Source organism: Pseudophryne corroboree, chromosome 10 (assembly GCF_028390025.1).
Source record: "Pseudophryne corroboree isolate aPseCor3 chromosome 10, aPseCor3.hap2, whole genome shotgun sequence".
In the NCBI taxonomy this organism is placed as follows: domain Eukaryota; kingdom Metazoa; phylum Chordata; class Amphibia; order Anura; family Myobatrachidae; genus Pseudophryne; species Pseudophryne corroboree.
The window spans coordinates 247,320,303-247,331,924 of record NC_086453.1 but is presented as its reverse complement, the minus strand read 5'-3'; the positions used below and the strand labels follow the sequence as shown (position 1 = coordinate 247,331,924).

The 11,622-nt window shown below is 41.7% G+C and overlaps 1 protein-coding gene across 1 annotated transcript in view; it reads left to right on the top strand.

The window, feature by feature from the left end:
- The first annotated feature begins 206 nt into the window (after positions 1–206).
- The window catches only part of DRD2 (dopamine receptor D2), a 684,149-nt gene continuing 672,733 nt past the window's right edge, over positions 207–11,622 (top strand). The window contains exon 1 of the mRNA XM_063943186.1: positions 207–1,013. The gene's annotated coding sequence lies outside the window, so the exon portion shown is untranslated. The remainder of the gene's footprint in view (positions 1,014–11,622) is intronic.

Here is an 11,622-nt window from a genome sequence, read left to right as displayed (position 1 = left end):
CTGATCTATCTCAACGGCAGTAAAACTATTTTTCATGGGAAAGATTCCAGTGATAAATAAAAGGTAAGTGACAAATGCTTTGCCTGTGACTGACTATAAATATCTTACAGAAGGGGAGGGGATTACAGGGGTAAAAAGGACGGACATTTAGGAGGCAGGAATGATCTAACAGGAGGGGCATTTCTGAAAAGGCAATATATGAAAAACTGTTTAGTAAGTGAATGCTAAACAGAACTGAGCCAGAGATATCCAGGGAGCTGTCCAGTCTCCGGTGCTGAATTTCCATTTCTTTGCTTGTAGCAGCAGCAATCTCTCCTCTTCCCGTCATTTATTAACTGCTCATTCATAGCTGATCCAGGGGCTGCTGGCTGAAACAGCTGCTTCATAATTAACTGGAAAATACCAGCCTATTAATGCAACACGAAGAGGAAAAAAATACAGCAGAAATCCCTGAGAGGTAATTTCTTACATAGCAGTATCTAAAGAGGCATAGCTGATAACGCAGGATTGCTGGCAAAGTTTAATGATCTCAGCTGAGCAGCCACATGCATCTGACATTCTGGAATAAATCATTGGAAGAGCTGTAAAATTCCCCTTTGAAAGTAGCAACAGTCGAAATTGTGATGCTAAAACCACAAACACTTGTCCCCTTTTGTTACAAGAAGCGACAGTGAATAAAACTCATGACTCTATCTTTCACTATTTCCAGTATCTCGGACGTCCAACATCAAGCTGAGAAGTCAAGCAGTGGGCACTTCTGAAACCACAGTCTAAGTTTGCTTGTTTAGAGATAATTCAGTTATTGATGACTTGGGAACAGATAACCAACAGCTATCCAAATTAATTTGAAAGTTCAGCAAGGACAAATCTTTCTCATGTGAATCTTTTCTGTGTGGGCTCGATTGATTATGATGGAAACTCCTTAGAACTAAGGACCCAGAAAGTATTGTGGATCTACAATAGCTGCCAACACATTGTGATGCATCATTTCTGCTGAGTCTTATGGCTTGAAGGTAAGGTAATATATTTACTAAAAATGGAAACCCTGGCACACAATTATACTTAAATCTTATATGCATTAAATTGTTAATATTACAATTTGTTGACATGGTTTGCTACAGATCAGTTTATTTTCTTAATGCCTATAACAGTTGTGGGTGACATATGAACTTTGAAAATAGTATCTTCAAAATATCATGGCAGAAAGTTAGAGGATTTGGCAGCAAGTATTGATTGGATCATTATTAGGTATGTTTGGTTGATGACCACATTTTGTCCAAGCCAATCTCTAAGGGAGGTCAGCTTCCAACCACACTAATATGCTTCAATGGTGTCACAAATGATCCAGTTGAAGTCAAATGGCTGGGTCTTGATCCATTTGGCCACCTACCTGTGTGGTCATATTGTTCATTAAAGCTGTCACCCTGCATTCATTATGTGTTGTAGCTGTAAGTGGCAAGACTGATCAATGTGTGGGTAGCTTCCTACTGTATAAACACATTGATGTATGCTCTTAGATTTTTTTTTAATTAATCTAAATCTACACAACATAATGTAAGTCCTTCAGTGCAGCTTTGTTGAAATTAGGTGGATAATTCTGTTTATTAAGAACTACAAATAGCTTTCTATTGGTCCACACTTAACAGTTGTTTGATACAAGAATCACCCTTTCTAATAAGATTATTACAGCCATAGTTGCAGAAAGGTCTCTGGAGAAACGTCATATTCTTTTTATGATAAAGTATGCTGAATAATTTATGCATTGCTCCTGTATAAGTTATTCAGTTTAGAAATGAGAGGGTTAAAGAGCAAACCATGAACAGTGTTTTCTATAAGACTGTGCAGAGCAGTTTAGGACACTAACAGCCAGATATTAACCCTTTAACATGTAGAACACAATGTTAGGATGTTTCTTTCAGAAACAAGACTATGAGTGTACATGTGCATAGCTTTGAGGTCATTAATTCACAGCAAAAATAATGTCCTGTTTCCTATTTAATTAGTTGATTAAGGCTAAGGGATGCTCCATTACATACTTATATAGATGTTTTGTTTTGGTGTACATTATGTGTAAAAGGTTGACTTTTTCCAGATCACTTACTTTGAACTTGAACCACAGGAAAGGGTTAAGGTTAAACTAATGATATTGATTTCATGACAGGAACAATCAGACAGTGTGTTTGAAACATGCAGCTCATTTCATTTAATAGGAAAATAAACATTTCCCAATTAACTCTTGTCAGCTGGGTTTAAGACCTCCTGTTAGGATGCATTCTACACTTTATTTTCCATTTCTCTAAAGATAGACAGATAGATAGATAGATAGATAGATAGATAGATAGATAGATAGATAGAATGTCTATGGACTGTTGCTCTATAGTATCATTATACAGTATATTGGGGTCTATTTACTAAGCTTTGGATGGAGATAAAGTGGACAGAGATAAAGTACCAGCTAATCAACTCCTAACTGTCATGTTAGAGGCTGTGTTTGTAAAATGACAGTTAGGAGCTGATTGGTTGGTACTTTATCTCTACCCACTTTACCTCCATCAAAGGCTTAGTAAATAGACCCCTCAATCACCACACATTAATGTTTGGGCTCTCTCACACAAACACCAAGTTCCCTCCAAAATGAGACCTATGTACTGTATATGAATAAATGAAAAGCTGAATCAAAAATAGGATTTTGCCAAAAACTATAAATGAACCCTAGTGTATATGTGTATGTACACATGGTAGGGACTATAGATTGTAAACTTCACTGGGGCAGGGACTGATGTAAATGACTAAATATTCTCTGTAAAGAACTGCTGAAAATGCTATAATATATACAGTATGTTAATAATAAGTGACAACGCAAGCTGTAAAGATGCATTTTAAATCTGTTTTTCAGTGAAACCCTGCACAATGGCTTTTAACTTTTAAACTAAAGTGTGTATTACCATTAGAGGAACAAGCTCTGTTTTTCTCTCAATCTTATCTCTGCATCTATTTCTTTCAGTATCTATATCTCATTCATCTCAATCCCCTCTGTCTCTCTGTCTCTCTCTGTCTATCTATCTATCTATCTATCTATCTATCTATCTATCTATCTATCTATCTATCTATCTATCTATCTATCTATCCATCACCTCATTCCAGTTTTATATGAGATAAAAATAACCATTACTTATCATTGTCTTTGGGTGAAATAGCCCAAACAATGTACTCAGATATTGTTTCAAGCAAAGGACTTGACTATTATCTATGGTTGTGCAATAGACAAATGTATCACAGATTGTGTATTTGTTTATTTAAACATATCTTATATTCGCATTCTTCTCTATAATATGTGTTAATTGTAGTGCACTGTGATCCATAGCTATGATCTCTTTCACACTTAAAAATGACAAGCTTGGTTAATTTACATTAAGTGTCTACTTTATATCATTTGAAGCATTGAAGCACATATTATTGTCACCATACTTCAGTTGTTCGTGTAAAATAGTTACTAGCCCCATCAGGTAAACATTGAAGCATGTCATATATGATTTAAATATGGGTGAAAAATATATATGTATATTTGTTTTGCTGTTGTTGTTCCCTCACTCCATTTTACAGTAATTTGTGAAAGATTGATATGTATTATTTTTTTGAGGTCAGTGTGTGAATTTCCTTTGCTCAGTGTTTGAATGGTTTGCTCAAAGGTGGCATGATAATGTTTTACATGCCTGAGACATACCTTTATAAAGTTACACAGTAGCACCATAGAGGACCACAATTTGGTTAACGCTAGGTAACCTCCACAAGTCACTTGTAAAGTAAATGTATAAGAAATAGTAAGTAGTTACGTCTTACTGTAGGGCACATAAGGGGAAATTTACTAAGCAGTGATAAGAGCGGAGTAGTGAGACAGTGGAGAAGTTGCCCCATCAACCAATCAGCAGCTCCATATAATTTTATAGTATGCAAATTATAGATGTTACTTCAGTGCTGATTGGTTGTCATGGGCAACTTCTCCACTGGCTCACTTCTCCACTCTTATCTCTGCTTAGTAAATGTCTCCAAAAGTATCCTTATTGGATGCACAATGGTATTCAAGCAACTGTTATTCAATAGCTACTATCTGCCAGCCTGCAACCATATTACTGAGGACTGAAGAAAACATTAGATTTCAGAAATTCCTACCATACTGTACATGTATTGCAGCATCATTTATAACAGTGTAAAGTGACTATGGGGCAGATGTATCAAATCTTGGAGAGAGAAATGTGGAGAGATACAGTACCAACCAATCAGCTCCTAACTGACATTTTTTAAACACAACCTTTAAAAAAACAGTTAGAAGATGATTGCGTACTACTTTATCTCTCTCTACTACAGCATTGATAAATCTCCCCCTACAGTATATCTTTGAAGCTGGTGTTGCACTTGTTTGTTTTAATATGATCATACTGTGCTACTGTTTACTTTTTTATTATTTTACATTAAACTGCAGTACTAGTCTCAACTTTGTCTTCTAGGTACAGTATATTGTTTTGCTTATTGCTTGTCTGCCTTTTAATAGCATGTATTAATCTCTGACTGCATGCTGTTTAGAACATACAGTATGTACAGTATAATGAACTAATAAGATAATTTTACACATAAAATCAGTTTACTTAAAATTGTCCCGCTACAATATCTCCAGCAGCTGCTACATGTATAGGAGTACTGTATTTAGAAATATATTCACCTGAATCACTGATATCATGGTAAGTAGGATAGTGTCTGTCAACAGTCATAAAAGAGAACATGAAAATGTAGATGTGCTAATGAAAGTACATTATGTCCTTCTACAATGTGTTGTGTGAATGGGTAGACATTTATTGTCTTTGAACTGTACATACCTAGCTACATTTACTTCTCTAAAAGCTTTTACATAGGCTCAGGTCTTTAGTGTACAGATGCACTAGGACCTTCTGTGGTATGGCTCTGCATTCTGTTATGAAAAGAACATACAGTATGTACGGGATGCAGTCATTTTACCTACAATCAGAATCCCGACGGCCAAAATACAGACAACCGTTGATCGATGGTCAAAATACCGACAAGGTTAAAATACTAACATAGTCAAAACACCAACATTAAAAATATTAAAAATACTGACAAGGTCAAAATAAAGACATTTAAAATGTTGACAGGTCAAAAAATCGACATGAGTTTTTCATGATTTTTTCACTGAAACCGACTTGTCCATTCTTTACCATCCCAGTGGATGTGGAGTGGGAATATAACTGTGCCCATGCACGCCATGCAAGGGGATGCGGTACACTTATACGGTATCCATGTCGACCTATGTCGACATACATACCAATTTTTGTTTAAAAAAACGTCGACTTTTTGACCTGACAACATTTTAAATGGTTTATTTTTTTTACCGTGTCGACATTTTAAATGTCGGTATTTTGACCATGTCGGTATTTTGACCATCGCTCAATTTTAGTCAGTATTTTGACTGTCGGGATTTTGATTGTGGGAAAATCATACTGTTTCTGTATGTACCAACAATACTAAGTATCCATTTGTTCTCAAACTTTTATCCTCTCTACAGGTCAACACGCTTACTAACTTTAATCATCTGGATTGTGCAAAAAGGGCATAAGCAGTGTCTTTAACAGACCCGTGTCATCAATGAGCAGCAGAACAACATACATGTTTGTTGAATTTTCGATCAGGATCATAATAAGAAACTTGTGAGCACCATAGTAAAACATTATTGGTACCTCAAATGCTTGTAGTAAGAAGCACACTAGCTCCCCTTCACTTTTCTCTCTTTTCCTGGCTGGATCCACTCGGCACTTCCCATGTAAAGATACGGAGGCATCATGAAGTTTTTCCTCTTCTACCTTGGCATTTATGCCTATGTTTTCAAGTCATTAACATATGTTATCAAAATAAAGTCTAAAGTATGTGATTATGAAAGCACAGTACCTACTGTAGATCCATGAAACATAAATACAAGCAAAAACAGAAATTCAGTACACTGAACAATGTGTGCTATACATGCATATAGTGTACTTTCTCATAGTTGGTTACCTTTTTCAGTGCACCACCTCATATTCCTCATGAAGGCACCCTCTGATTCAGAGTTGTGATTGTGACCATTATTTATTTTTGTGTTTCTCCAACATCAGCATAACAGTAATAAACAGAAATGTCATAGTAGAAGTTACTATAAATATGGTGAGCTTAGTTATGGATCCATCCTTAGGTTCATTTGACAACATCAATCGTTCTAGACAGCAATGCAGCAATGTCCTGATACAGAGGGTTATTCAGAGTTGTAATAAAAACAAAACCGTGTTGCACTGCACGTGAAGTAGGTGTAACATGTGCAGAGAGATTTAGATTTGGGTGGGTTATATTGTTTCTGTGCATGGTAAATACAGGCTTTTTTTACACTGCGAGTTAGATTTCAGTTTGAACACACCCCACCCAAATCTAACTCTCTCTGCACATGTTACATCTGCCCCACCTGCAGCAGGGCCGGATTAAGCCCTCGGGGGGCCCGAGCCACCAAAGACAGCAGGGCCCCCTAGTGGACCACCAGCCCCCACAGTTACCCCCCCCCCCCGCTGCTCTCCTCCCGCGGTCACAGGCAACGGGAGCCGCGCTGCAGCAGGGGGAGAAGAGAAGACACCAGGCTGCCGGGGTATGAGGGATCCACGCTGCCGGGGGAGGAGTGCGGCTGTGCATGCGGCTTCCTACCCCCTCCTCTCGGGCAGCACGGTCGGGGACTGAGTCAAGCAATCTCCAGCCTCTGCCGCCAGCAGCATCTCTCCTGGCAGCAGCGAAGGCTGGAGATTGCTTAACTCAGTCCCCGACCGTGCTGCCCGAGAGGAGGGGGGAGGAAGCCGCATGCACAGCGTGGATCCCTCCTGCCCCGGCAACCTGTAGATCGGTGCAGAGCTTTGGCTGGGGGGCCCCTTAAAACAGGGGGGCCCGGGGTACTGACCCCCGGGGCACCCCCCTTAATCCGGCTCTGACAGTGCAACATGGTTTTGCCCAACTGCTTACTTTTTTGGTTTGCTAACAACTCTGAATAACCCCCACAGTCCATGAAATAGTTGTTACTTACATGAAAATACTTATTGGGGTTATAAAAAATTGTACTTTTATGACACACATTCTCAATTGCAAATTGCCTGCTCTCACAAAAAGAGCCTTCCAGTAGTGTTTTCATGTGGTATGACTTTAGGGGGTAATTCCAAGTTGATCGCAGCAGGAAATTTTTTAGCAGTTGGGCAAAACCATGTGCACTGCAGGGGAGGCAGATATAACATGTGCAGAGAGAGTTAGATTTGGGTGGGTTATTTTGTTTCTGTGCAGGGTAAATACTGGCTGCTTTATTTTTACACTGCAATTTAGATTGCAGATTGAACACACCACACCCAAATCTAACTCTCTCTGCACATGTTATATCTGTCCCCCCTGCAGTGCACATGGTTTTGCCCAACTGCTAAAAAACTTGCTGCTGTGATCAACTCAGAATTACCCCCTTAGTGCAGACTTTGGGCAGTGTAACTGTGTAGAGGAATGGTAGGGTGAGTGATTTTCATGGGGGTTTGCAGGGTTGATACTGTAAGGTTGATACTTTTTTTGAATTCAACTTTTTGATTTTTTTAATATATTTTTTCTAATTTACATCTCTGGATGTTTAATGGCATAACACTGTAATTTAATTGACCCCTAAGGAAAACATTTGTAATTTACACTTCTTATTTATGTGTGTTAGTTTAATAGTCACACTCTCTAGTATTTAGCAGTGCCTTAATCAGCAGCGTTTCTAGAGAGGAGGGGACCCATGTGTAGACTCGGTGTGTGGGCCCCCTCCTCTCCTGTAGCCGTCACCGCCACTGCTAGTGCTCTCAGCACCGAGACTCTGGCACAGTGCCAGAGTCTACAGCGCATGTGCAGAAAATGCCGCTGTGCCATTTTTCCAGAGTCCTGCGCATGCGCTGTAGACTCAGGCACTGTGCCAGAGTCTCAGCGCTGAGAGTGCTAGCAGTGGTGGTGAAGGCTATGGGAGAGGAGGGGGTCCACACACAGTCGCCGATGGACGCCGGAAAGGTAAGTATAGAAGAAATGGGTTCAGTGTGTGCGGTGTGGGCCCCCTCTGGACCCAGGGTCCCTTGTGCACCGCACACACTGCACCCATTATAGATACGCCAGTGGCCTTAATGGTGAAGAGTTACTCTCTGTTCTGCCAGTGAAGTGTTTGATATGCAGTTTGCATGATTGCCACCCTGGCTTGTGATCTGATTATCTCAGTGCCGGGCTGGATTAAGACTGGTGGGGGCCCATGGCAACTGAGGTTGTGGCCGCCCCCACTTGTAAAGTTGCAGGCAAAGCCCAGTCCCTGCAAAAAACAAACACACACACACACACACACACACACACACACACACACACACACACTTGCTTGGTACTGGAGACATGCACAGCATCTGTTGTCCAGCGACACCACACTACAGTGGATGAGCTCTAAATAAAAGTACAGCTCCCAGCAGCCCTTGCTTCCAGCAGCAGGGGCTGCTGTGAGCGGTAGATTTATTTAGAGATCCTCCACTGCAATGCGGTGCCACCGGACACCATATGCTGTGCTTCTTTCTGCTGCCAGGCAAGTATGGCACTACCCTAACACCCCCCCCTTCCCCCCTGCTCACACAGCAGCAGGGGATGGTGCAGCCAGAGCACACAGTCGCTGTCTCATGGGATTTCCCTTCAGAGATTGACTGTGCACGGAAAAGCTCCTCAGTGGGCGCTGTTAATGAACAGCTGAGCTGCCGGAGGGAGACTCCTCCACAGCAGTGTGAGGGGCCCACTAATGTGTGGGGGGCCTGGGGGGGGCACCCCTGTTGCCCCTTCCTTATTCCGGCTCTTTCTCAGTGAGCTATTCTTATTGTGCAAATAAAAAACCCTGGCATTGGGCAGATGACACTAAGGTCAGGCTGGCATATACATGGAGCTCGTATGACATACTCACTGCAATACAGAAGTATGAGCAGTCTAGCATCAAGTTACAGTATATTGTGAATACAATCAGTTTAGGTGTATATCTGTGTTTTCATATTTCTCATCTATGTCTACATTTGTAAGAAGCAAAAGAGTATATTATAGCATTGTATGGGGATGCTCCCATGGGTGGTCTGCAGCTACACTGTCTTGACCTTCCATGAGATTATTCATATATACAGATGGATCCGTGTTCATTTGAGGCAAACAAGCACTCCCGGCATGACTAGGTGATCCATCCACCTAGTCACGCCGGGAGTGCACAGAGACGCTCCCATTCAGAGCGTCTCTGTCCGGGCGCACGAACGGAGACGCTCTCCATTCAAGTAAATAGGGTGCATCTCCATCACAGGCACGTGCACCCAGTTGGAGACGGAGACGCAGAGACCTAGGAGCGCATAGGCGGGTGCACATAGGAACAGACGGAGCCTCAACTAACATGGCTCCATCTGTAATGCTGGAAGACCTCCTGTTCATACTATTATTATTATTATTATTATTACTATCCTTACTCTCGATATAACATTTTCTGTACACCATGTTCTCATGGTATGCTGTTAGCATACCGCTCATCTGGATCCTGGCTGTTACAATACCGACTCCGGGATCCCGGCGACATAGTTAATTCCCCCTTTATGGGTGTCCACAACACCCATAGAAGGAGAATAGAACCTGTGGCGAGCGTAGCTCATCACCGAGCCCACAAAGGGCTTCGCTGCACTCGCCCCCTTACCGGAATTCTACCACTCAGGATGCCAATGTCAGTATACTGATAATCGGTATCCCATGTGGCAGGATATCATACCGAACCCATTCTCATTGAGTACAGTTAGTGTATGGTGTCTGGCTTACACATACAGTAATTGTAGAATTATGCAAATTAGACTACTGTTTTTATTGCTAATTTAGAGGTTCATATTAAAATGTAAATTAGTATGTGAGAGAATCCTGTTGTATATGCTCCCTCACTATCTAAGGGGGTAATTCAGACTGGATCACTGCAGCGGCAGTGATCGCAGTCTGAATTACTTTGTGTAGTGTGCATGCACAGTGGGAGCACTGTGCGCGTGCAACCGGGAACCCAGTGAGATGCGGTCGCGGGGCGGGAGGGGGCGTGCCAACGGTGTCAGAATGCCGTTGCCGGTAGCAGTCCATACAATGGAGGTGTGTCCGTACCGCTGGGGGGGCAGGCAATGGTGGCTACATGACGTCATGGGGGGCTAGGGCCAGACATGCGGGGCGGACTAGCACTTTGCTGGGCGTCCCCCACATGTCAGAGTAAATTATCGTAGATGTGTTAAATTTAGCACATCATGGGGGTAATTCCAAGTTGATCGCAGCAGGAATTTTTTTAGCAGTTGGGCAAAACCATGTGCACTGCAGGGAAAGGCAGATATAACATGTGCAGAGAAAGTTAGATTTGGGTGTGGTGTGTTCAATCTGCAATCTAAATTGCAGTGTAAAATAAAGCAGCCAGTATTTACCCTGCACAGAAACAAAATAACCCACCCAAATCTAACTCTTTCTGCACATGTTATATCTGCCTCCCCTGCAGTGCACATGGTTTTGCCCAATTGCTAACAGAATTCCTGCTGCGATCAACTTGGAATTACCCCCATGGTTTTGCCCAATTGCTAAAAAAAATCCTGCTGCGATCAACTTGGAATTACCCCCATGGTTTTGCCCAACTGCTTACAAAATTCCTGCTGCGATCAACTCAGAATTACCCCCCATATCTGAATTACCCCCTAAGTACTATATTTATACTACAAATCTTGTACAGGTGTTTTTGCATTGCTCTAAAGCTGGAGTGCAAATGTGGTTTGACCATTACACTTACTCACTGATCCAGCCTGAGTCACCACTCATGCGGAGCAAATATTTGACTGTTCGCAACAGTGTGAAAGCAATCACATAATATCAAGACAGTGAAATAAAACTAATTATGTTGAGCTGTATGATAAATCATCTCCAGAGTCTCTACTTATAGAGCAATTCAGATCATCATTGTAGAGCATATTAACTTCACATTAACGTGACAGCTTTCTGAAACATCATTATTTATGAAATTAGAGACAATGGTTTAAGATTCTGGAATGTGACTATGATAAGAAAGACAATATAGCTTCCAGTGATTTGGGAATGCACTTAGGGGGTCATTCCGAGTTGATCGCTAGCTGCCGTTGTTCACAACACAGCGATCAGGCAAACAAAATCGGCATTTCTGCGCATGCATAGGCACCACATTGCACATGCGCGACATACGGGTGCAAAGCCCTTTGTGGTTTTGCACAGGTTTTAGCGACATTTTCATTCGCACTGGCAGCCGCAAGAAGATTGACAGGAAAGGGGAATTTCTGGGTGTCAACTGACCATTTCAGGGAGTGCTTAGAAAAACACAGGCGTGCCAGGGAAAACGCAGGCGTGGCTAGGCGAACGCTGGGCGGGTGTGTGACGTCAAAAGCCAACCATCCAATGTTAAAATCAACGCACACGAAGAGTAAGTACAAGACTGGTCTTGTTTTGCACAAAATGTTTTTGCAGGCGCTCTGCTGCACAGGCGTTCGTACTTCTGCAAAGCGA